The 25678-nt window shown below is 39.3% G+C and overlaps 1 protein-coding gene across 2 annotated transcripts in view; it reads left to right on the plus strand.

Annotated features, from left to right (window-relative positions):
* The window catches only part of LOC110833106 (U-scoloptoxin(01)-Er1a), a 35456-nt gene that overhangs the window by 1953 nt on the left and 7825 nt on the right, over window positions 1–25678 (plus strand). The window contains exon 1 of one of the 2 annotated variants that reach the window (XM_022070759.2): window positions 25473–25578. The exons of the other annotated variant lie outside the window; for it this stretch is intronic. The gene's annotated coding sequence lies outside the window, so the exon portion shown is untranslated. Of the gene's footprint in view, window positions 1–25472; window positions 25579–25678 lie in introns of those variants that run through there. 2 annotated transcript variants of the gene reach the window in all.

A 25678-nucleotide genomic window follows, 5' to 3' on the forward strand; every position in this document is an offset into this window, starting at 1 on the left:
AACGTTTTATCTTTCTCTACAGCGAATGTTTAAAATTTTCTCCGTTCAGACAAAAATTTAGCGAGTTACACTGACACACATAGAGAAGCAGGTAGGTATTCATGTACAGAGTCTGTTATTGTTGTCCGATTAAAAAATGGAATCTGTCGACAAATTTTAGTAAACCCCATAATTTCAAAGTTCATGAAAACCCGTTCAGCAGTTACAGAGATGTTATACACGGATAAACGGAATGACAAACAAACAGAAGTGGTGCAGCTAATGAAAGTTCTTTTACAACTTATCGTTTTCCACGTGCTATGAATTACTTTTACCTTTCTCTTGTTAAAATGGCAGTAGATAATTACAGGATTAACAGTGATTTCAATTAGACGTGGGTAAGCAACTTCGGGTATTTCTCTCAAATTTTCACCAGAACTCTAGCGGTATTCATTTGTAGTAAATAGTCCTGTTAAATTTATTTTAGTGCATTCAACGTGCCGGATAATACTGTAGTGCTAGATATAATAATTTAGTAATGACTTGCTTATTACGTTTTGCTCTTTTGTTTATCACTCATGAATTAGGTCCTCTTACATGTATAGATTCTGAAGCAAGTTGAAAATTTCATTATCTATAAGATGGAAAAGTACAGTCATATCAAAAAGCATCTATATACAGTGTGTCCGTAAAATAATGATGGGGTAACAAACAGTCATAGTTTTGGAACAAAGCACGATAGAGACATGAAATCAACGTCAAAATAAAGAGAAACTCTCCAAGAATCAGTTACCGCGTAAAACCAGAAAAACGCAAGTATATCTATGACCCCTGCTGGATTCGAACGCTAGGCCAAAAATAACCTGTATCACGTGCCCAATATACAAATATCGGCCGTATATATACATTAATTCTATTGTTGCTGTTTACATGAAACTATCTGTCACAGATCCCAGTGCCAACTAATGAGTGTTCCTTACGAAATTTTCCATTTAATTCAGAGCCTCCTTTACACGGCAAGGAACATGGCCAACTGTACTAGTCAATGTCATGACACAACAGCTGTTCTGTACATTGCAGCCCACCCTTGAATTTGCCTAAATCTTACCGCATTCCTTAACCTCACTTTTCAAGGGCTTCTCACATCATCATAATACAAATGTGCAAAAACTTGGCGCCGCTTTCTGTCTGTGTATGATTGCGTCAGTGAAAGGCACGTTAGTTTGGAATTTGAACTTCCTCAATGCCGAATACGTCCGACGCCTGTAACGCCTTCTTATGTAAGAACAGACATTCGATCGCTTGTTCAATCTCATGCCCCCTCTCTTCCCTGCACGAGGAATAAGAAAGCTACTGCAATTTTAGTTAAATGCTAACGTAGCCAAATCTTCAGTGCAAACATGGCTGTCTTTTGGGTTGTACAGCCATCATAATGGAAGCTGCATGGACCACTGAAACGCTGGTAAACGTCTACCAGTCTACACGGCGCTACAACCCAGAATACAACCATCTTCGTACTTACAACCATAAGAACCTGAAATTCTTCTGTGTCGTCTTCATTGGTTTGTGTTTCAATTTGTCTACAGTTTGACCATGGCAAGACCCGTTATGAAGTAGGAAATATTCGTTTTTCCGACTACGTGTTGTCCAACCACAAGCACCGACAATTATAATACTAACATCTCACATCAAGCACTTTGCATAAGAATCTCCGATACAGAAAGTGATGACTGCCAGGTCAGAAAATCTTATTAATATTGAGCTTGGTTCCGATGTCATGTCGGAACCTATTATTTAAAATTTTTATTTTTGATTAGAGCAAAGTTTTTTTACCACCTAGCCTCCTATCCAATGGGTACCGGAGTCCTTTCCCGGGGGCAAAGCGCGGCCGGGGCGTAATGTTGATCACTCACCCCCATCTAGTGCCAAGCTTAAGAATGAGTAGGAGCTATACTATTACTCCCCCCGAGCGCCTACATGGCGTAGAGTGGGACAGCTTTAATTTGCTTGTTTACAATTTTTATTAAGATGTTTTGTTGAAACAAAACGTATTTTCGAATATAATTCTTTGTCTATTGTTTAAAAACACACATGTAATTTCGGAAACTGTATTTGCTTCCATCATCAGGTTTCAGTAACAAAACTAATCTGTTGAGTCCGTGAGGATAAAGCTCTGGGGATTGGGATAAGCTTTATCCAATTGAGCCAAAACATTAGGTACGACATTTTCATTTGATAACGAAAGCAAAGCTAACTTCCGAAACGCTGTGTTTGTTTAACCAACAAACTAAGAAATACCATAAATACATATAACTCTTATTTTATTTCTGTTTGTTTATATGCCATCTCTAAAGTACACTAATGTGCTTACATTTGCCAGCTACCGAACAGTGTTTTCATAACAAAATTCTTCTCACCACATGCTCCGTTAAGCGAACACTAAGAAGGAGTCCAAATCAGGGCCTCTTAAGGCATAACAGCCCATGGACCACAACTTTTCGACCCCTTCGCTCACACAGCAAATTTTATTTATAGAATTTCTGCTCTGGTTGTATAATATCAGGATGGTTTCTGCCTAGTTAATTGCTCAGAGAACAATAACACAAACCGCATTATTATGGGATGGACGACAAGCATTCCCGCACACAGCATCGATGGAACCGAAAGTTGTTATAAGTTGAAATCTGCACTTCTACGAACTGAAATAAAAGCTATCTTTCCTCGTGTCTAATAATTCGGATTTCTGAAAATTTTGATTTTGTGTTTTATTTCGCATCTCCAAATTCTATGGCCTCTCTCTGAAGTGAAGCCCCATGTGGCCTGACCATTAAGACGGTATTGGCATCATCTGACCACCGACAAAAGCAAATCACTCTTTACTTCATTTAACACACCATTCAGAAAATGTTTAAGTAACAACTACAAATACTCACCAGATTTATGTATAGTTATTTATTACATGCAAATATTAAAAATAGCAGAGTTACTTGCCAGGGAGAATATTATTTTATACGTTGATAGGATTTCTGACAAATGTAATTAATAGATTTCAACATATATGCGACAATGTATGGGATACAGTGGAAATAAGTGAAACAAATTTATATTCTTCGGATAACTTTCAGTCTTTTTTGCCTTATAGCAAAATTTCGCCGATTTCCATTAGATGTTTTGCGGAAGGACAGACGCCTGTCCACCAAGTGTTCCTGTTCAGCACTGAGTGTAAAGAGCGTATAGACAACATGAAATGAAACTTCATGCTATCTGAAATTTAATATTCATTGGTGAAACTGTTTTAACAGCATCTATATAACCCTGGAATGAAGAACACTAATCTAAAGATCTGTCATAAAAACCACAAGAAGATTTGAAAGCCAACAGCTGCTGTGGAGACTCTGATTTAGCCTCTCCTAGGCTTTGTCTGTCCAGAGAATTACACTACTAGACATAGCCTAAAAGAGGTTAGTTCAAGTCACCCAAATCATCTTGGAGTGAAGAGGTTTGGCCGATTTGCTTCGAAGAATAATATTTGTGAAGGATGGAGCATGAAGGTTAGTACTGCAGTATGTGAGTAATTTCCTAATAAACAAACACTCTAGAAGAGAACAAATGTGAAACATCACTCCATAAATGCGCTCTTTAAGGATCTGTATTTCACACAGACTATATTTCTTGAAATTAATTTACAACAGAAGTAAACACTTTCATGTAATACATTATAAATTTGTTTTCTTCGTACTTAGTTTAATAACTGACACACGACAAATAATCATGTTCATTAAATATCATAATGGTACATCTTTTACGTAATGCATCTATTTATTGCATAACAGCCCTTTCTTGGAAACTGATTGTCTTTTAGTTTATTTTACGACCCTTTCTTAACTGCGTAGGTTAAATGAAGTCGAACTGTAGGATCATGGATTATTAAATGGCAAGGCTATGGGAGGATATAACCATGACCTATTTGAAGGTACTGTAATAGCATTTTCATGGATAAACTAAAGAAAATAGCAAAGACTTAATTCAAAGAGTCGATGTTCAGGCAGGAAATCGAATGGGGGTCCCGACATTTCAGTCGCCGTTAATACTTCGTGTCTTTGTTAAGTTATTTTTATGCATTACGTAACTTCACACGTTTTCCATATTTGTGGTTTATCTAACGACATTGTTAATACAGAACCGAATACTTAATAAACAATAAATTGGGAAGGAAAATGAATGAAGCGGTTGTGGTCTAAATTAAGGTCCAGTTCCTGAATTTTTCTGAAGGGACTGAGGAAAACTACGGAAAACAGTCAGACTTCAGTCAGGATAGCTGGTCACCGGACCGAGATGTGAACACAGGGCTTTGCAAACGCAAAGGGAGAGTGCTAATGATTCGGTCGCGGATGACAGAAATACAACCTTCATTGTTGAATTGGAAGGATTTTGAAGGAGCCGACCGTGTCCCATTCGAAGGAATTCTCCAGATGAAACAAAAGTACACGAACAATCTGTCAATGTAGTCAGTAACCCGGTTAAGAGATTCAAATAGGGTGCTTTCTGAAATAAAGTCGACTCTGTCTGCTACAACAGACAATAAAGAGACTTCTAGACAGAGTCCAATAAACATTTTAAGAAGCGAGAAACTTTACATTAATTTCCTAAGTATTGCATTTACTGCAGTTCTAGCAGCCAATCGAAATTGTACAGAAACATTGCGATTTGAGGCCCTAGGGGTTGATCCATCGCTTATTTGGGAAAAAAAGAAAACAAAACCGAAGGTTGCGATGCAAGATTCAGATGCGAAGACGGTCAAAAGCCTCACAGCATATTCGGAGCTAAAAGTGGACACGAACAAGAAATGGCCACACTCCCTCTTACTCCACCCCACCCCGCCATTCAGCTCATAGTGACATCAAGTTCACCTTGGAAGGTCGGCCCAGAAGTGAATGGCACGAAGCGAAATAAAGGAGAAGAAATAAGGGAGATGAAATTAAGAAGCTGAAAATAGAAGAAAAAGATAGCTACGCCAGCTTGAATATAGTTTGGTAAGTAATGTTTTACGTGAAAATGACATATTGCATAAATAAATAAAAGTAAATGCAAATAAATGGAAAAAATGTCCCATGTTTTTATTCTTATTTATTTTTATTTTTTTGTAAAGGGGGGGCTAATGTAAATTAAGTCGTTTTCCAGGAAGCTTCAGACCCGTTGCTATGTGGTGAGGACAAATTTAATTACAAATCCGCTACCTTTAACGGGGATGGTCTACGCCACTGACAGGTCTTCACTTGGGTATCACACGTAGACCTTAATCAACACCCCAAACGTTGACGTTTGTCATAGAAACCAACAAAATAAATAGACGCTTTAATGCGTGATGTTCATAATGACGACGTCCTGTTCCCTGAAGTGCATTAGGAATAAAGGAATGATTCGCCAGAAACAGGAAACCAAACATTACCAGAGGCTAGGTGTGGACTTTCGGAACAGTCTACTCCATTTGGTCCTTCGTCTAGTGGAGAGATCTGTGTCACGTAGCTGAGGACGGTAGCCATACATTTGATTCGGATAATCACAGAACATGAATTTCGGTGACAGCCTAACATTTTTCTTTAAATTCTTTCACACACACACACAAAGATGCCAAAAGGAATTATACATTAACAATAACAAAGTTTCTCTCGCTCTCTTTAACTCATCATGGAGAGAGGTACACACTTAAACACACATACTACTCACAGAAACAATGTTCCTAGATACTTAAAAGCAGTTAAAGGCTGTACTAGACTAAAGACACCAAGCAAAACCTGCAAATGTAGTCAGTACAGAATAAAATACATTCTGCAGACACAGTTGGATAAATCATGTGAACAGCGTGATGGACGTAGACATGAGCTCGAACGAAGTCCATGTGTGTGTGTTAGGTTAGGTTGGGTTGGGTTAGGTTAGGTTAGGTTAGGTTAGGTTAGGTTAGGTTAGGTTGGGTTAGGTTCTTGTATGGTACGCTTCGTTGGACAAAAGACTATCGAAAATAATTACAAGCGCAAGGAAAGAAAATTGCTGTCCTCTGGGTTGTAGCGTCGTATAGTCTGGTACAAGTTTACCAATGTTTCCGAGATCGTCGGTAAACTTCTGCCAGACTACAAGGCGGTACAACCCAGAATACAGCAATTTTCGTTCTCACCGCCGTGAAAACCTCAAATCCTACCAGGAGCAAGGAAATCATCGAAAATATGGAATGCTTAATGGCGTACGAATAGGCTTGAGTGTTTGCACTATAAAGTGAAACAGAGAACAACATTTTCACGAACTATAGTCGTACAACTCATTCTCAAAGTGGGCAGAGCGTTTGTATTATAACAGCAAGTAGCATGTTCTAGTTCCTAAATACGTTTTAACACCAATTTTGAGTTTTGTAACAAACGTTGCTAATCATTCTATCGTAATTAGAAATTCCACTGTAGCGTCAGCTGTTAAGCACTGCCATGACACTTTACATACGTACATCAAGGCAGTGCACTCTAGTGGATATAGCAGTTACTACATTCAACCTCTGTGCCACATGAGATGAAAAAGGTAAAATCTGTCTCTGTGCTAAAGCACCACGAAATTGGGGTGGGGGTGGGGGAGTGGAGGGATATCTCCATGTATTAACTTCGGCACTAGATGACTCGAACCTGGGAACTCCTGAAACGAGACAGGAGTGCGAACCATGGCAACACGAAATGCCGTATATGTGTCTAAATCAGTGTTTCATAGCCGGTAGTCCGCCACAAGGTTTCAGGAGTGCCTTGAGTTTTCATAGGAAATTTCATATTCGTACGTTACGGTTAGAAGAAACCTTTCGTAATTAGAATTAGTAATAGACAAACACACACAAACACACGCACACTGGTTCATCATCGATAGTTTTATCCAAAATGTGTTTTGTGTTTTCATATGCCTGCATCCTTATAGGGCAAGGATTCTATATTTAAGGGCTTGTATAGTTTCGTATCCCCTTACGAGAGACGACGTTTTGTGGTGTGTCTACAAATTAGGGTGTGCCGCGATTGCGCCAACTCCTTAGTTCAACAGTAAGTTAGTTATTCAGTAATAAAGTTGATTCAACAGTAGACTAACTGATTTCAAAAATATTATCTTTGCAATTATATCCCGAAAACAAGATGCTGACAAAGGCATCTAAATACAAGACAGATGAAATTACAGAGGAACAGGTAATATTAGAATCAGAAGACTCATAATATGTGCCTTTCAACTAATAGCTCAATTTGACGTCAAATGCATAGGAACAACAAAGGAATCTGTTGATACTGAAATCCATATTGATACCTCACCCATAATTTCCTGAATCGGTTATTCTCCTGATCTTATTGCCATTATATTATTATTGTTATAATCATAAGAGTTTATTAGTCAGTACTAAACGAACAGTAAGAATTTAATACGAATTTATGATATAATGTATTGATTCTGATACTTAACTAAACTCTTCCAATTTTAGAAAAAGAACACCGTTGGATAACATAGAAAGATGATCATAAATGTAAGATTTGAGGTTTTCACAGCGGTAAGTATGAAGATTTCTGTGTTCTGGGTTGTTGCACTGTGTAGACTGGTCGATGTTAACCAACGTTTCAGAGGTCATACAGCCTCCGTCATCAGGGCGATGATCGCCCTGATGACGGAGGCAGTATGACCTCAGAAACGTTGGTTAACATCGACCAGACTACACAGCGCAATAACCCAGAAGACAGAAATCTTCATACTCATCGCCCTGATGACGGTGGCGGTATGACCTCTGAAACGTTGGTTAACATCGACCAGACTACACAGCGCAACAACCCAGAAGACAGAAATCTTCATGATCATAAATGCTGAGTAGCTCAGTCTGAAAGAAATCGGTCGTGGCCCACTTCAAGGTACTACATTGATATTCGCCTGTAACGTTCGAGGGAAATCACAAGCGACCTCTGTCAGGACTAGGTGCAGTCGAGTGCCACACGGAATTCTGCACATGCGATTATAAGCATCGTAATGAATTCAATGAGCAGAGAGGCGCAAGTTCAATACTTATGCATATCCATCTTCCTTATTGCTGGCTCTCCTTGGAAGCTGTTCACGTCCTACAGAAACATACGATAGGAAGGTATAATGAGCCGGAAATGTGTGACCTTCATGTCGCCTCACATCCGTGTCCACATTCCTCACAGTAGCCACAATAAAAAGGCTACGTACTGCAGTAATTTCTCGTTGATACCTAACCAAATCCCAGTACGCCCGGCTTACAAATGGTGTCTTATCATCCAAGACAATCCTCTCAAAACTTTGTACATGGAAAAGTGAAAGTTGACAGGCACACTTTCAAAGTAACCACGCACCCAAAACTACTACCAGAGTTTAAACTATTAAATTTTTAAAGTGTAATTAACTTTAGTTCCCATGCAGTAACTACATCATGGTTTATGAAATAATATTCTGTATTGCTCCTCAAAAATGTACTTAAACCCCTCAAATTGTATTCAGCACTATTTATTTTATGCCGAGGTAAACCAGTCAGTATAGCGACGGACTGCGGGCTAAACGACCGGGGTCGGATCCTCGAAAGAGGCAGAGTATTTTTCCTCTAGCCTCTGCGTCCATACCGACTCTGAGGCACACACAGCTTCCTCGCCCAACAAGTACCGAGAACCTTTACCGGGGATAAAAGGTGGCCGAGGTGTAACGCTGACCACTCACCCCCATGTAATTCCAAGAGTAAAAAAGAGCAAGGACTATAACGCTTCTCCCCCAAACGCCTAGATGGCGTGTACCGGGACGGCTTTAATATTTCATGTAACTCGTTTGAAATATTTTCTTTGATTTGGCTATTAACAAAATGTTTTATATGTCACAATTCTAGATCCCATTAAATTTGCTATTATCTCGGAGTATCCTGCAATGCCTGTCTTTCATCTCTGCTTGAAAGCTGACAGATCGAGATTTTAAATCGTGAATCAACACATGGCTGGCGCCGTAATTTAATAAAAGATGTAAATTGTCATGCGAACAACAAACACACACACACACAAACAAACACACAAGCCTAATATAATGGATTCTGGGTAAAACAAAAATCATTAAACATGGCTTTCTTCTCGGATGTTACGCCGTGTAATCTGGTAAATTTATTTATTTGAAATGTCAGTAAACTCCTACCAGAATACATCGCGACAACATCCCAGAAGGCATCTTCATACTCGTTTCTATTGAAACCTAAAACCTCAACCAGAAATGTCATTTTTCCTACCGGAAATCAAACCCCGTTCATGACGCCCGTACGTTACTGATTGATCGATCATGGCTCACGTGTATTTACGTGTATAAATAATCGTCTTTAAAAATAAGAGCATTATTCCTTACAGTGTGTCCATAAAACGCTCCATCACGTTTCCGCATGAAGCACACTGCCTACTGCCTGCATTGCAATATTCACTGCAACTCGCGCGTACACCGCTAAGTCGGCCGTTTCTTCTATTATGTCCGGCATTTACATATTCACACTGATTTAGGTTATCGACTTAAGTAGAGGAAAGAGAATGCATTGTCGTGTAAGGAGTTTCTCCGTTCACACTGTGAAATATCATGAAGTGTCGTGAGTTCCTTGTTCGGAGGGAAGACGCTTTCGGTTTGAGAGTAAAGTGAGATTCTTCTCTTCGTAACCTTAGAGGTTAGGCAACTTGATAATTCTATCGGCTTTAACATCCTTTTTCAAGTGTCTCGCCTCTCCTCCTCTTAATCTTCGTACTGCAGATTTATACGACGGACGAGCAATAGATTCTACGATTGAATTATTGTTATTCTGTTGGGATAAATCTAGGTGCATTACATGCTGCAAAAATCTGATATCTACGGCGAAAGCTCAAGTTTTGGAATTAAATTATTTTCATCACTATTAAAGAAAACAAAGCTGCAAGCATGTGCAAACCAAAGCAAGGCTTTATCATAAAGTTTCTGATTTGCTGAAGAAGTTTTAAGGATTAGAAAATTACCGACTGTTGTATGCAGTGACAAAGGAAAATAGTCTTGTAATATAAATGGTTTGCGCATTTCTGGGAAAGTTAGAATTTTGTTCTAGGTGGAATTATAACTAATCCCCTGCGTATTCAGGCCTGAATCCGATAAAAATGGCACTTCTTGACAAAGTGTTACGAAACGTTCCAGCACCCACCACCACTAAGGCACCCAGCGAGTTCCATCTTTTAGCAGGGTTACCACAAAGCAATGTTTAAGTTTCATCAACTAACTCCATGGAGCAGAATATTTTAAGAAGCCAACAGTAGCTCAACTGCTGCAGATATTAATAATAAATAATAATAAATTCTGTGTTTTTATGGGCCCACAAAATTTATTACCAAAAACAATCCATTAGCGGACCCTATCCATTCCACATCCTCAAACCGTTTTTCTTAATTATTCCTTTGAATATTATTTCCCGTGTAGTTTTCAAAGCTAATTAATAACACAATTAAAACAGATATGAAGTTTTTTTGTGTCACATAGAATGGGTACCTCCTTATTTTTAACATGCAGTGCAAACAAGATTTATATTGTTTCCTTCCTTTAAAATTTTGAATTATTGTTTACTCAATCCGTTTATGTGGTAACACTGGCAATCGATTTCAAGATAGGACAGATTGGAATACATTATAATAAGCGAAGAACAAGGATACAATCGCACTGAAAACAGATACAAAATGGATGTTTTCAATCAAAAACAGACTCGTAAAACACGCACGCAGTGTGAAACCTTCGCATGGCCCGCATGATCCCTGAGTTGTAAATTATACAGTGTCGACCACGGAATCGAAGGTGGCCATGGAATCAGTCATCTGTTTGAGATGGTACGTGAGATGGAAGCAAGCGTCTTCTGTTGCTCAAATCACGTACGCAACACAGGAGGCCGTGAAAAGAAAACCATTCATTATTACGCTTCATTGTGTTTGCCATTCAAAGCTGTTTATTTCGCACTGCCAATAATTTGTACGAAGCACATTACGTCGGCAGATAATTCTGGGAACAAATTCTAAACCCAAAGTACACAGTAACGCCGAGAGACATTCTTCAAGCATTTAGAAAACTATTAAAAGATTTCAATGTCATTTATAATAAGAAATTTCGTACTAATTTACATTGTGTTCGAATGGATTCAATACTATGCACGACTTCAAAACAAAATGTATAAATATTATCATACACGACACTTCTTACAGGAAATTATTAAACTTGCATAACATCTCCAACTTTTCTTTCTGTGTGGTGTAGAAATATGTTTAGCGAAAAGCAAAGCCGAAATATGTATACCTCTTTTCCAAACGTCTGTCATATAAAATACTTATATCTGCCCTCAGGGTAAGCAAAACCTCAAATATCGTATCTGGAGTATCCAATCTAGTTACTGTTCATGCACACTACATTTATTTCTGTTCATCTTCAGAACAAACGCGTCTTATAATAACAGATGATTATAAGATTCTTTATATTTTTTAATTCCTTGTTTTCCATGTAATATTGTAGTTGAAATATATTTACGTAACGTAAAGTATGTGTATGTACCTGGGAAAAATGGCATCAGCGATAGTCGGGTTATTATTAACAGCTGCTGGACATAAGGGAAACAAAAAGTGGTCGTTAAAGATTGATAATGCAGCTCTTCAAATCCACGTTTACGGTAACAAATTATATGTTTTAAAATACGACTGACACCTGATAAAGATATGAGTAGCTAATTTAAAATCACATAATTTTATCAGCGCTATTTAGTTTGAGCTACTGACAATGTCGTTAAATAAATAACAAAATAAACGAAACAAATACATAGGCCAACCAACATTGGCTGACTAAATAGCTTGCCCAGGGCCATTTCTTGAAAAACTTTGATACATAATTACTCAGCCAATTAAAAAATCCCTTCCTTCTACTGAACTCAGTTCACTGACTATTAAAAACACACACCATTAAACATTATCCACACCCAGTTAATTACAGTCCATAATTTCCCAATCTATTAGTTAAAGATACTTTTTAATGTTTTATTTCCTAGTATTGTTTTATTTTGAGGCTTTCGGAAAAAAATCGTTTTAATTTCTCATTCATTCATTTCTAATTCATTACTCAAAGTCTTCACCCGACTCAACATTACATAATGTATACACTTGAGAAAGCATCGTTAAATAAATTCAGGAACAGAAATCTTCCCTGGCCTTTCCTCATTTATGAGTTGATCGTATTTTCATCTACAAACTTGTGAGTGTTCGTTATAATTTATCAAACTGAGCTATTCTCATTAAAGTTTGTCGTTATTTGATGTCCCTCCAACTAGTTAACTCCATGCGGCAAATAGTTCTCAGGAAGTTAATAATCCATGCGTTTGTCAAGAAATTACTCGCATTTTATGGAACCTCCGTGTTTATTACCGTCTTAAAACAGACCACCATCGACACCAACCTGAGCCAGAGAAATCCAGTCTACATCCGTATACCCTATTTCCATGCATTTTAATAATATAACCCCATTAATGTCTACATATTCAAAGTCGCCTCTTCTGTTCTGATTTTCCGCCAAACAAATTTGTAAGCATTACTCACATCAAGCCCATTTAGACATACGTTTATTTTGGTTGTAATTAATTGAACTTAAACTCCTGTCATCACGCAACACGCAAGATCATATATTTTCAAGATAAAAAGTTACAGGATTTTCAAAAGCAGTCGCATCGTGCACTGTTAGGTGTTGCAAAACTATTCCGCCGGGAATGTCTTCATATACAAAATATCACTGGTCACATTTTAACATCCTTTGTGTCATCCAACTCAGCTTTCCTAGTTACACAATTCAATAATTACAAAGGCATTAAAGCCCAATAAATTTCTCTTTGTAGAGGTCGGGTCGAGGTCAGTATGAAATATATCTACGCTAGCGCCACCACGTCGGCGCAATGTGATCGTCACTGCACCACCTCAGTTCAAGTAGCTTAGGTGCATAACAGCACAACTCACACTTCTTTGGTACAGTCCAAATATTTTAGAGTCTGGTAAATTTTGGCTGCGCTGGAAACTTGGCGGACTTCACTTTCACATGCGGATCTTAGGCATAATACTAAGGAAGGATCAATCGTGTTACAGCTTGTCCAAGAAATACAGAAGAACTCTTAAAATTCGATTCTGTTATCAATTCCGCTTTGTACTATATCGTAGCCTGGGTACAACGGAATAATTAAAAAGCGGAAAGTAAGTTAAACACAGAGAGAAAGAGACAAAGTGGCCTAAAATAACTACTGGAACTTCTCGTGAGCCACATTAATGTAGTCCAATTGCTCACACACTATATTCCTACAACCATTATCTTCCTGCCTACGCCTAGGTCTTTCAAAAGTTCTTATCCCTCCTGGCTTTCAGACTAAAAACTTGTATATATTTCTTATTTACATCATGCATGGCATATATTCTATCATCTCATGCTCCTTGATTTGATCAATCTGATAATAATAACTAAAGATTATAAATGATTAACCTGCTCATTATGCAGTAATCTCCACCCTGTTACTTATTCTTTCTCAGGTCGTAGAAATCTCAGCGCTTTGTTCTCGGATGTTCTAGCACGTACTTCCCTCGAGGTGAGATAAGTTTGACACCCATACAAAACAAGAGGCAAAATTATAGTGGAATACATTTTAATTAGGAGACGGGAAGACAACAGTTCCTATTGGCCTCCAGTGTAGAAAGTTTGTCTGCGGCCGCCCAAGCTGTCCGCTATAACAGAATAACCCGTAATTAACAGGGGTATAAAACAATAAAATAAACACGTAGCGTCTTATGGTAGAGTTTAACCATTTGAACTAATCCAATTGCATCGCAATAAATAAAAAAAAATATGAAAGCTTAAATAATAAAAAACAACGAAGATGGCTGCCTTCTGGAATGTTGCGCCGCGTACTCTGGTAGAAACCGACAGACGTTTCGAAAAGTATTCACTGCGTTCATCATCAGGGCTATGATAGCAGTATCTTACCGCCCTGATGACGAAGGCAGTAAGGACCTCTCAAAACGTCAAACACATATCATACCCGTCGCCGTGAGAACCTCAGGTCTTACAACCTCTTTAATTTGACAACCGCCAGAATAATGGGAGTTCTATATGACTTAAGAAGTTCCCAGTTATGTAATTGCAAACGAAGACGTGTTCTGAGAATCACTCTGTATGAAGAGCCACCTGGAGAAGTGACCCATGACAAAAGACAGCAATAAAACAATTTGCTTTCTCGAATCAAGTATAAGAATGAGTGGTTTATCTCATAATGGAATAAAATGCGTTACTTAAAATAATTTCACTCTTTAGTTTCACATCTGTAATTTAGCTACATTAAATGTCATACTGAACATTATTTAAGTACAGGATGATTAAAAAGTCACGCAGTGTTGTAACCTGCCTGTTGTACAGTTCCCGACTCTCCTGTGCCAAAGAAATCGACAATATCTCGTCTGGTGAACCGTTTTCGTGACAAAGGAACTATCAAACATGTTGAAAAGTGTGAATGCACGCATAGCTGATCGCGGTGGGCATTTCAAACATTTTATAGAACATTTCTTCTGATTTAAATGCAATTTATTTTTCGACATGCAGAACATGCGTCAGGAATGGGTTGCTTGAATTTTTTGTCATCTTATGTAAGCTTCCGTAAGTTTTACTATATTACACCGTACCCATAGAACGGTATTGCGTGAAAGAAGAAATTGTCATCACATGCGGATGTCGCTGCTGCTTCGAGCCGAAAGATGACTGCATATTTCTTGTGTCTCCTGTAAAATATGTCTTGATTCAAGCTATGAATAGCGAGCATATGTAGAGCCGGTAACAATCGATAACGCCACGAATTTACTAAAGCTTAGATTTAAATTTTATATTTTACTTTCAACACAAAAATTAAAGGCATCTCGAGCGTTAATATTTAATAAAAGATTTCAACTACGGAGAACTTCAAAAGAGTCCAGAAACCTGTAACACAGAAAGGGATCAACCAACAAGAAATATTTATATTTGCATAAACCGTGTTCTGACACACGTATCTCACGATTCACGGTTTAAAACGGGAGCTGGTTAAAAACGTCTAGCGTCATTTGAGGTCTATCTTCATTACGCTCTCAAAAGTAAATACAATTTGCGGAAAACATAACTGTTTAGTTTTACAGGAAAAACATACTGACATAGAGTGTAGAACAGTATTCAATACTTCGAACCAAAGTATGTAACATATTTCATACCTGCAAATGTTTTCTAAAAATGAAGATTTCTGTCTTCTGGGTTGTTGCGCTGTGTAGATGAATCGCCCTGATGACGGAGGCAGTATGAGTTCTGAAAAGTTGGTAAACATCTACCAGACTACACAGCGCAACAATCCAGAAGACAGAAATCTTCATACTCATCGCCCTGATGACGGAGGCAGTATGACCTCTGAAACGTTGGTTAACATCGACCAGACTACACAGCGCAACAACCCAGAAGACAGAAATCTTCATACTCATCGCCCTGATGACGGAGGCAGTATGACCTCTGGAACGTTGGTTAACATCGACCAGACTACACAGCGCAACAACCCAGAAGACAGAAATCTTCATACTCGTCGCCCTGATGATGGAGGCAGTATGACCTCTGAAACGTTGGTTAACATCGACCAGACTACACAGCGCAACAACCCAGAAGACAGAAATCTTCATACTCACTGCTGTGAAAACCTCAAATCTTACATTTTCTAAAAATCATTGACTGATTAAGGAGGCCGATCTGTTCGGAGGGTTTGAAATTGGGCCCTGAAATCGACATATCTACACTTATATCACTTATTTTTTAAAACTGTATAGCAATGAAAAATGGAACAGTAAACACAGAGAAAGTGCGTATCGCATCACTTGAGACTCAAGAGAAATGACATGTTTGTCCAACACAATTCTCTTGCCTGCGGTTGGATTTAGCTCTTATGTTTCAATTTCATGGCATTCCTTTGTGTTTATACAGGCAAAATTATTGGTTAAGGACCGCCCGCCGTTTACATAGCGAGCTGATATTACGACATGTCACTGTGGGGCATGATTCCCCGCCCATGCATTCCTGAAACTTATTACACAACCTGAAACAGCAGCAGAAAGATGCGTCCGCTGAGCTCAGAGCCGCGGACTGTTTCATCCCTTGCCTTTTGTTTCTCGTTTAGAACATGAGAAATTAGTTGACGCTTGTTCTGTTATATTACAGGCCATTTATGGTGGCTGACACAAACTTTCGTTTTCGAAAGTTCCGGTTGAACTGTTAGCCTGGAGAAAGGCTGTAGCCTATTGACTGAGGTTCTTCGTGGATTTCCTCAGTTCCTCCATTAAAGTTCCGGGGCACTTCCTAAAAATACACCATGACCACTTCCTTTCATATTGTTCCCAATTAATCACAATATCATTCAAAGCAACATTATCTTAGCTATTGGTAGTGTCGTTAAATAAATACATACACAAATAAAATTAAGAGCTCTATTTGGTAATTTAATGATAGAATACAAAAGAAGTGAAACAAATTTAAGAAGCCGGTATCTTTGTTGCTTCGTATCAGACACAATATTTCAATCTGGACAAATTTAGTGCCACTGTGTCCGGGAGCACTCTGTTACGAAAAGTAGGAAGATATTCAAAACAGAAACTTAACTTATTCAGTATTATTTACGACTACTCGTAATCGTAAACTTACTTAAGTCTTCCTAGAATTTCCATCGCCCTTGTGATTTCCCAATTACACAATGCTGTTGGTGTCTTAGAATACCGTAATTTTACTGACTGAATGAAAGTTACATTTTATAATCATTAGCAGAAAACTGGTATATTGCACACAACTTCAGATGATAATATTCCATCTCATGCAAAAGTGGTTGTCTCTTAATTTATTTAGGTAAGCTCATGTAGCAATCCACGGCAAAACGTGAAGGAATGCAGCGAATGTAAGCGTTTCTTGCTGTATCACATTACGAAATATCGAGGCAGAAGAACAAGCAGTTCGCCCTTGTGTCTTGCTGCAAAATAGGCTCATGTATATTGTTTTATATTTAATGAGCAAAGATGTCATTACATTGTATTACATTTTTATTTTGTACTACGTCCATCACCTGAATTTTAAGAGAATAAAATTACGCCAGCGTCTGAGGCTAGCTCAACCGAGAACGTATGTCTTCTGCCCTTATCTTCCTATTTCACTGATGAAGACAGCAAAATTCATCTTTTCAAACGATTAATATTAGCTATCATACGATAGACTATCTATGGTAATTCATGCGATAAATATCTGAGTACACTGTGGTTGTGACAGTCCGCGAGTGTCAGCTGCAACCAGGTAACGCGTTTCGATATTCTGGACTTTACGTGGTAAAAAGATCAGCACTGAGAAAACAAATGTAGACAGATTCAAATTGGCAGAAGAATAATAACTTGCGCGATTCCACAATACAGACCGTAAGAACTATGTTCACTCGCAGGCAACAATAATTTTAGACAGTCTTATACGTGGACTAAAGTTGAAACAGCCTTGTAGCCCATCCTTGGAATTGAGAGAAATACTATGGTGCAGCTATGACATATTCATTCAGTGATGTTTTCCCTCAACTCGAATTACATAACGTGAGAGCTTCCAAGTGTGTGTTGAGAAACCGTCAAGTCAGTTTGGGATGCGCTGAAAATCGCTTCGGCAGCATTGTGCGCAGTCTGCAGAACAATTTCTGATACCTCCAATAATGAAGGATGGTTACACAGGGTACAGAAAACGCAGAAACGTTTCAAAAATATGTCTTCAAAGTAATGGACACTATACGCAGAGTCCAGTGCTCCCAAAATAAATACATGTTATAGATTGGTAGGGACATGAAGTGGCAATAGCGTATCTTGGGGCACTGTAACAGAGACTGATGAAAATTACAAACAACCTCAGCCTTGTGGCCAAGAGTGGATTCTGAGGCTACCAGAGTATGAAGTTAAGAGTGTTGATAGTGTACCATGATCTTTGGTGAGATGGAAAGTAAAATACTTCTGTTGTAATATCGTAGGCGAATGCAATACGGCGAAAGTAGACGTCGATAGCTGTCAATCGATGTATTCATTGCAATTCTTATTCAAGTATATCTGCAATCCTTTCTACTTCACCAAATATAATAATGAATTCTCTCACGCATCACACGATAATTCATCTCAGCAGTTGATGCAGCATTGTTAAACAATATACTAACAAAGCAATGATCATCAGGGATTAGCAGTTAGCACTCCCGCCTCGTTCTTTCAGGACCCCGCTTCAAATGTCAGGAGAATTACCATTTCGATCTCCAGCTTAGTCTTCTAAGCCTCCTAAGGCGAATGCAGGCATAGTACAGGTCACTACCGCTTTCTACTTGCCCTTTCAGATTCGCCGTACGCAGTCTTCGATTCATATCCTTTTTGTTATATAGGCCTAAGATATGAAGTTCGTACGGCGTCGTTAAGTTAGGTTAGGTTGGGTTAAGTTAGGTTAGGTTGGGTTAAGTTAGGTTAGGTTAGGTTAAGGTTGGTTAGGTTTGGTTTGATTAGGTTAGGTTTGGTTAGGTTAAGTTAGGTTAGGTTACGTTAGACCGTGTATATTGAACGGTATCCAATTCTCGCCCACGACGTGTTTCGTCCCTCTGTTCGGCGTCAATTATATAGCATCGTGTCCACCGTAATACAACGGGTTTCACGCCATTTTTTCGCGTCATGTGATGGCGTCACGACGCTCGGCGTCGGTTTTCTAATTGAGGACTCGCTGTTATCTGGAGACATCTGATGTGAATTTGGCGTTATTCGAAGGCTTCGCGATGGGTGGCGCGCGACGACGGGCGTCGAGTTCTAAAATTCGCTCTCAATGTTATCCCAACGGTTTCAGACTCACACGTGTGATACTGTGATGGCGTCGCGGAAGAAAACGTCGCGACGCTCGGCGTCGGTTTTCTAGTTCAATATCTCTTTAATCTAGAGACTTCTCAGATGTAAATTTCGAGTTTCTGAAGCCGTCGCGATGGTAGGTGCCGCGACGCCGGGCGTCGATTTATTAAAGTCGCTCCGAATGGTATCCAAACTGTTTAAGTCGCGCTCCTGGGGTACTGTGATGGCGTCGCGACAATCGACGTCGGTATTTCACTTTCGTATGCTGTCTTCTGTGGACTTATAGGCGGTAAGTTTGGCGTAATTCGAAGGCGTCGCCATGTTCAGCGTCAAACGCTTAGCGTCTATTCACGATCATTGTGCCTAGTCTTACTCGGTTATTGCGGTGGCTTTTGCATTTTGCCAAGGTTAGGTTAGGTGAGGTTGGATTAGGTTAGGTTAGGTTCGGTTGTATTAGGTTAGGTTAGGTTAGCTTAGGAGAGGTTTGATTATGTTAGGTAAGGTTAGTTAGGTTACGTTAGGTTAGGTTAAGTTAGGTTAGGTTATGTTAGGTTACGTTAAGTTAGGTTAGGTTAAGTTAGGTTAGGTTATTTTAGTTTAGGTTATGATAGGTTTGGTTAAGTTAGGTTACGTTAGGTTAGGTTAGGTTAGGTTACGTTAGGTTAAGTTAGGTTAGGTTAAGTCAGGTTAGGTTAAGTTGTGTTAGGTTAGGTTGGGTTAGGTTAGGTTATGTTAGGTATTGAACGGTATCCACTTCTCGCAGGCGGCGCTACGACGTGTTTCGTCCCTCTGATCGGCGTCTACTATCTAGCATCGTACCCTCCATAATACTACGGCTTTGTTGCCATTTTTGGCGTCATATGATGGCGTCGCGACGCTCCGCGTCGGTTTTCTAATTGAGTGATCGCTGTTATCTGGAGACATATGATGTGAATTTGGCGTTATTTGAAGGCGTCGCGATGGTAGGCGTCGCGACGCCGGGCGTCGATTTCTAAAATTCGCTCTCAATGTTATTCCAACGGTTTCAGACTCACACGTGTGATACTGTGATGGCATCACGACAGATAGCGTCGCGACGTTCGGCGTCGGTTTTCTAGTTCAATATAACTTTAATCTAGAGACTTCTGAGATGTAAATTTCGCGTCTTCTGAAGTCGTCGCGATGGTAGGCGTCGCGACGCCGGGCGTCGATTTATTAAAGTCGCTCCGAATGGTATCCAAACTCTTTAAGTCGCGCTCCTGAGGTATTGTGATGGAGTCGCGAAGAATGGCGTCGCTTCACTCGACGTATTTCACTTTCGTATGGTGTCTTCTGTGGACTTATCGGCGGTAAGTTTGGCGTAATTCGAAGGCGTCGCCATATTCAGCGTCGCAACGCTCAGCGTCTATTCACGATCATTGTGCCTAGTCTTACTGGGTTATTGCGGTGGCTTTTGCATTTGCCAAGGTTAGGTTAGGTGAGGTTGGATTAGGTTAGGTTGTATTAGGTTAGGTAAGGTTGGGTTAGGTTAGGTTAGGTTAGGTGAGGTTTGATTATGTTAGGTAAGGTTAGTTAGGTTAGGTTCAGTTAGGTTAGGTTACACCGTGTATATTGAACGGTATCCACTTCACGCCCATGGCGCCACGTCGTGTTTCGTCCATGTGATCTGCGTCGGCTATCTAGCATCGTACGCATAATAATACAACGGCTTTGACGCCAGTTTTTGGCGTCATATGATGGCGTCACGACGCTCGGCGTCGGTTTTATAATTGAGTGATCGCTGTTATCTGGAGATATCTGATGTGAATTTGGCGTTATTTGAAGGCGTCGCGATGGTAGGCGTCGCGACGCCGGGCGTCGATATCTCAAATTCGCTCTCAATGTTATGCAACGGTTTGAGACTCACACGTGTGATACTGTGATGGCGTCGCGGCGCTCGGCGTCGGTTTTCTAGTTCAATATCACTTCAATATAGAGACTTCACAGATGTAAATTTCGCGTCTGCTGAAGCAGTCGCGATGGTTGGCGTCGCGACGCCGAGCGTCGCTTTCTTAAAGTCGCTCCCAATGATATCCCAACTGTTTGAGACGCTCACGTGTGATACTTTTTTACTTGTTACAAGTTGCCGTCTTCGAAACGTTTGCTATCAGAATTTTTGTAAATGTTCCAATGCTCACTTTTCTTTTCTGGATGAACATTTTTGTTTACTGATGTCTGCAATTTATGTTCTTCTCTGAGACAAAGAAAATTCTTTACCACAAGAATTTATACGATCCCACAAAAGCGGTTATCGAGTTACATGGCACGGTGCTAGAGGCATGTAATTATTACATATAAACCACTTCAAAAACTGGCCGCACACTTTCTCCAACCAGAAGGTCGTGGCAATACCGGAAGTGACATCACCGTGGAAGAAGCTACTTACTAAACAAGATGTAATCCTGCAAGTGGACGGGTACATATGTTTCCAGTCCCCAGGTGTCCGACAGTGCTTGTGTAATCCACGCGAGTTGGCTTTCGTTAGCCTTGTTTCCTACAAGAACATACGGTTCTGTAGCACTGCACAGCACCATGTTGCCGAGTAACATGGGCCGTTATAACTCACTGAAACATCGTTTGTTGTCGTTATTTATGATATGCGATGGCTGAGCAACCAGCTCAACTCGGGTTAATGTCATCTGCAATATAATACTAACTAATGAACACTTACGCAACATACATTTACCTACGGTCTTGTAAACCAACGCATGCAATTCTTCACTGAATTATGAGGACGTGTGACGTATAGTTGTGGACAACAACATTAAAGGAATTCCAAGACCCGATCCTAAACACACTCACTGGACATGCCTCTTGCTACCTAGCCTCGGATTGTGACTGTCAAAAACACATCGCCACATCATAATGCATGGCCGCGTAATTGAAGATAGACTATCCTCATTAATGTGACACTTGCACAAAGCCACATGTCTTTGTTAAAGTTACTAAAATTCATAAGGTTTTCTGTCTTAACTTACTGAAGGACAACCTTAGTGAGCTTTATTTATAAATGCACCATCTTGCAAACTGCATGTACTTTAACTTGTACAATGCGTACAAAAAGAAGAGAAAAACTGATAGGTTTCAAGGGGATGCCAAAAGCTTGAACGACATGTTGGACAGTTAATCTGCGATGCTTTTTTTCATACATAAACGAATTTTGGTCCGACCCTGTCTGCCTGCCCGTCCGTCTGTTTTTTCATACAATTCAGCTCTAGTGGACGGATGTGGACGAAATTCAGTATGGCCCTTGAGACATCGAGGTGTGCCCAAATTTCGGAGTTTTGAAATTCATATAGTCCGTAATACCATTATGGCAGAGAGACAAACTTCTGAGGTGGGCTCAATATTACCGCCACTTAAAATAGGTCCAAAAAGTCCACTTGTCATTCCTTGAGTGATACAAAATAACAGCACGGTAGCGGCAAGAAGGAAAAAAATTCACTTGACTAAGATTCGATGTCACAACCTCATTTTTGAAGAATATTGAGGGCAAACCTTATGTAGTACATGAGTATATGTATGATGTGATATTTTTTATTTCAGCTAAGATCATTCAGAATTCTGAATTTTCAAAGAATGCATGTGTTTATTCTGGTACGATTACGCATTCCCATTCCTTCGTTTTCTGGAATTATCGTAGTGATTTGGACACGAGTCAAAAGTATGAAACCTAACACATCCACTTACTGATCTATTATAATTTTTAATACATTTACCTATGAGGTAAATACTTCGAGAGATATATCTTTCGTAAACTTCCTGACTAGCTGAGGGACTGTCACCTTCTCAAGAAAGGCTCTGCTCCACGGAATTAGTCACAAAAAAGTAAATAAAAGAATTATAAGAAGAAAACAGCAGATACACTGAGAACTTTGTGCCTTCGGTTTCCTCACGTGACCTGATTGTTGTCATTCTCACACTGTCATATGTTTTAACGAAGGAGAACACACCGAACGTAATAAAGGGCGCTGGTAGTCGTGGCATGCTGGGGAATGAAGGAAGAAAACTAAAAGAGATGGGCATGAGTGGACAACATCGGGAAGGGTGACGCGGCAGATTTCGACAATGGCCTGGAAATAAAGCATTTCACATCAATATTACGTGACCAGAATTCCTGGCATTACATCATCAGCTGAAGAGAGGTGACGGGATGTTTGTGTTTCTTCTGGGTCTGGTCTGGGGGAGAACACAGCAGTGCACTTTCGTGGCACGTGGACAATGCTGCTTTACTGTGGCTACAACAAATATATGAGAAGTACAACAACGGGTGTCAGTGAAAGTGAAGAGAGTTTCAATGTCTTAATCAGTAAGTGGTCAAGTACAGACATGGTCTATCAACATTAGTTAACGTTTTATTGTTGTTCCACCCCCATTAATTTTAACTTACATAAAGCCTAGTCATTCTTGAGTTTCTTCAGTCTCTACTGGTCACAGCAACACCAACAAGTAGGGCACAATCCCATCGTTCCATACTCCTCTTCTAGCGACAAGTCTACACGGAGCCAAAACTCAAGAGATCTTCATCCTCAGGGCCGACAAAACTTGAAATCTCACTATGTGAGATGAGGTTCTAACGGCTGTGAGGATAATGATGATTTTCAGTGACCTCAGGATCGCGTTAAATGATGGGTTTAAGTTTTAGCGGTGTGACACGTTACTATTTTGCCGCCAGAATGTAATTGCAGATGTAACTGGAATGAGTGGAACTGTAGAGTAATACGCTTAAGGAATTCTTGTCTTGGTTAGACCCTCAAAGTACCCTTTCAACGAAATGTTGGCGCAGAAGCAATTCAGAATGAGTGCAATAAAAACGACAGTAAGTGAAGCGTATCTCACTGATTGTTTGTTTGTTTGTTCAGTTACCAAAAAAAACTGACACATAATGAAGTGGCGTTAGTATTGTCTGCTGGCAAGAATCCGGCGCATTCGTACATCACGACTACCACTGACCCATATGAACCAGGAAACACATTTCAATATTACATCACTGTCATACTATAACAAATTAAATATCCTAATCGTTCACAAAATTACACAAAACTACAAAATTGTAAGTTTGAAATAACTGTTCATAATGGTAGACAGGCAGATAAGTCGGAACACTGCTAAGAAGCTACTGTTTCGGAGAGCAGAGTATGCCAGCGGTTGCGCTGGTATTCTGAAAAAAAGTCGTCGGAATGTGGGTAGCCGACACGTATAAAATGTCATAATCATTATTAGTATTTCAAAAACATAAATTGTCGTTCTATGAAAGTATCGGGTGAATGCAAGCAGAAATCAGTTAATTCATAACATGCGGTTAAATGATTCGCATGTTGTAAGTTTCTGCTTGCTTCTACAAACCACAACTACAAACACCTTTCAGTAGTCTGTCGAATAAACAAAAAGGCTCGAATAAATTATGTTCCAAAAGTTTTTAATTTATTTCCATTTCTCTTAATTTTATTTATTTTCCTTTTATGCTCGTTCTCTAAGCGGTATCCTTCCTCTGGCTCTATTTCTGTTTGTCATTTCAGTGAGCTCCATTTCTCACCCCTGCTCTTTATAAAAAGTTTATCATTACTGCCATATCATTGTGTATCCATCCAGCCAGCAGATATCCAATGAGTGCCAGGAACAAAACACAGGGCCGCGAAATTGACCACTGGCCTGTAGTATGGACGTAGAAGTGTATGTTTAACTTAACTGTTACATATTCGGCGACGATCCGATCAGCTGATCAGAAACCCATATATGTGGTCTATATGAAGATGAATGCGTAAATTAATTAGTTAATTAACGAACAAATAATTTACAGACAGACACATAGAAGTGAGTGTCTGTGTACATCGAGTACTTGTACATGTGACAGCCTTTACACATGTATTACACTCATCATGTTTAAAAATTCAATGATTCTATTTCATTTTATACAGTAAGTCCCAAAAAAAATGGGTTGCTTTGAGAATGTGGACAGCAGATTTATAAAAAGAGGTCAAATAATTAGCTATCAAAAAATAGGTACATACATGCGGGGAAAGGAGTTTTCGAAAAATACTGAAAATACTGAAGCCCCTAGACAAATTATCAACCTATTATCTCTCCATTTACTATGCCTAGAACTAGGCCATTCCAGATTAAGTTTAATGTGCTTCATAAAACCTAGAGATCATTTTTCACTGATTCCTTTAATTTACCTATAAAGTATCTTAATGAGATCAGTAACTTACACCTACCAAATTTTGAAGATCATTTTAACCACTGAATATTTCTAGTAGACTCTCACTTTGAAATACTCCTATCTGGTCCCACACAAATATTATGTCACAATCGCATGTATAAAATTGCATGCTGAATCATTTTGAAATATTTTAGAGAACAAATTAGTCTTCACGTGCGTGTGCCGTACTGGACTACGGTAATTAAGAGAAGCTCCTGAAATGGGAGAGTTCAAGCAATGGACCTCGTGGGACTAGGTGGAAAGATGCGCGCAGCAGTGGGAGTGAAGTGGGGAAGGGGAGGGGCTTGTCTATATAAAGATGAGACCGATCTTCACATGGGTATAGCAAGACTTCTCAAAGTGCGGATAAATTAACCAGAGACATCTTCGGGACTATTTCATTCTTGGTGTATTATTCGTCAAGAGTTAAAACATATTCAGGTATGTAGCATGTGAAGTAGAATACATTATATGGTCAAAGAAAGAGTAGAGCTCTAGAATGTAAATGTTTAATTTTGTTTTATTTTTGTTCAAAAATACG

Source organism: Zootermopsis nevadensis, unplaced genomic scaffold (assembly GCF_977971745.1).
Source record: "Zootermopsis nevadensis isolate Lab colony 2312 unplaced genomic scaffold, Znev_1.0 Znev_ptg000001l, whole genome shotgun sequence".
Lineage (NCBI taxonomy): Eukaryota > Metazoa > Arthropoda > Insecta > Blattodea > Termopsidae > Zootermopsis > Zootermopsis nevadensis.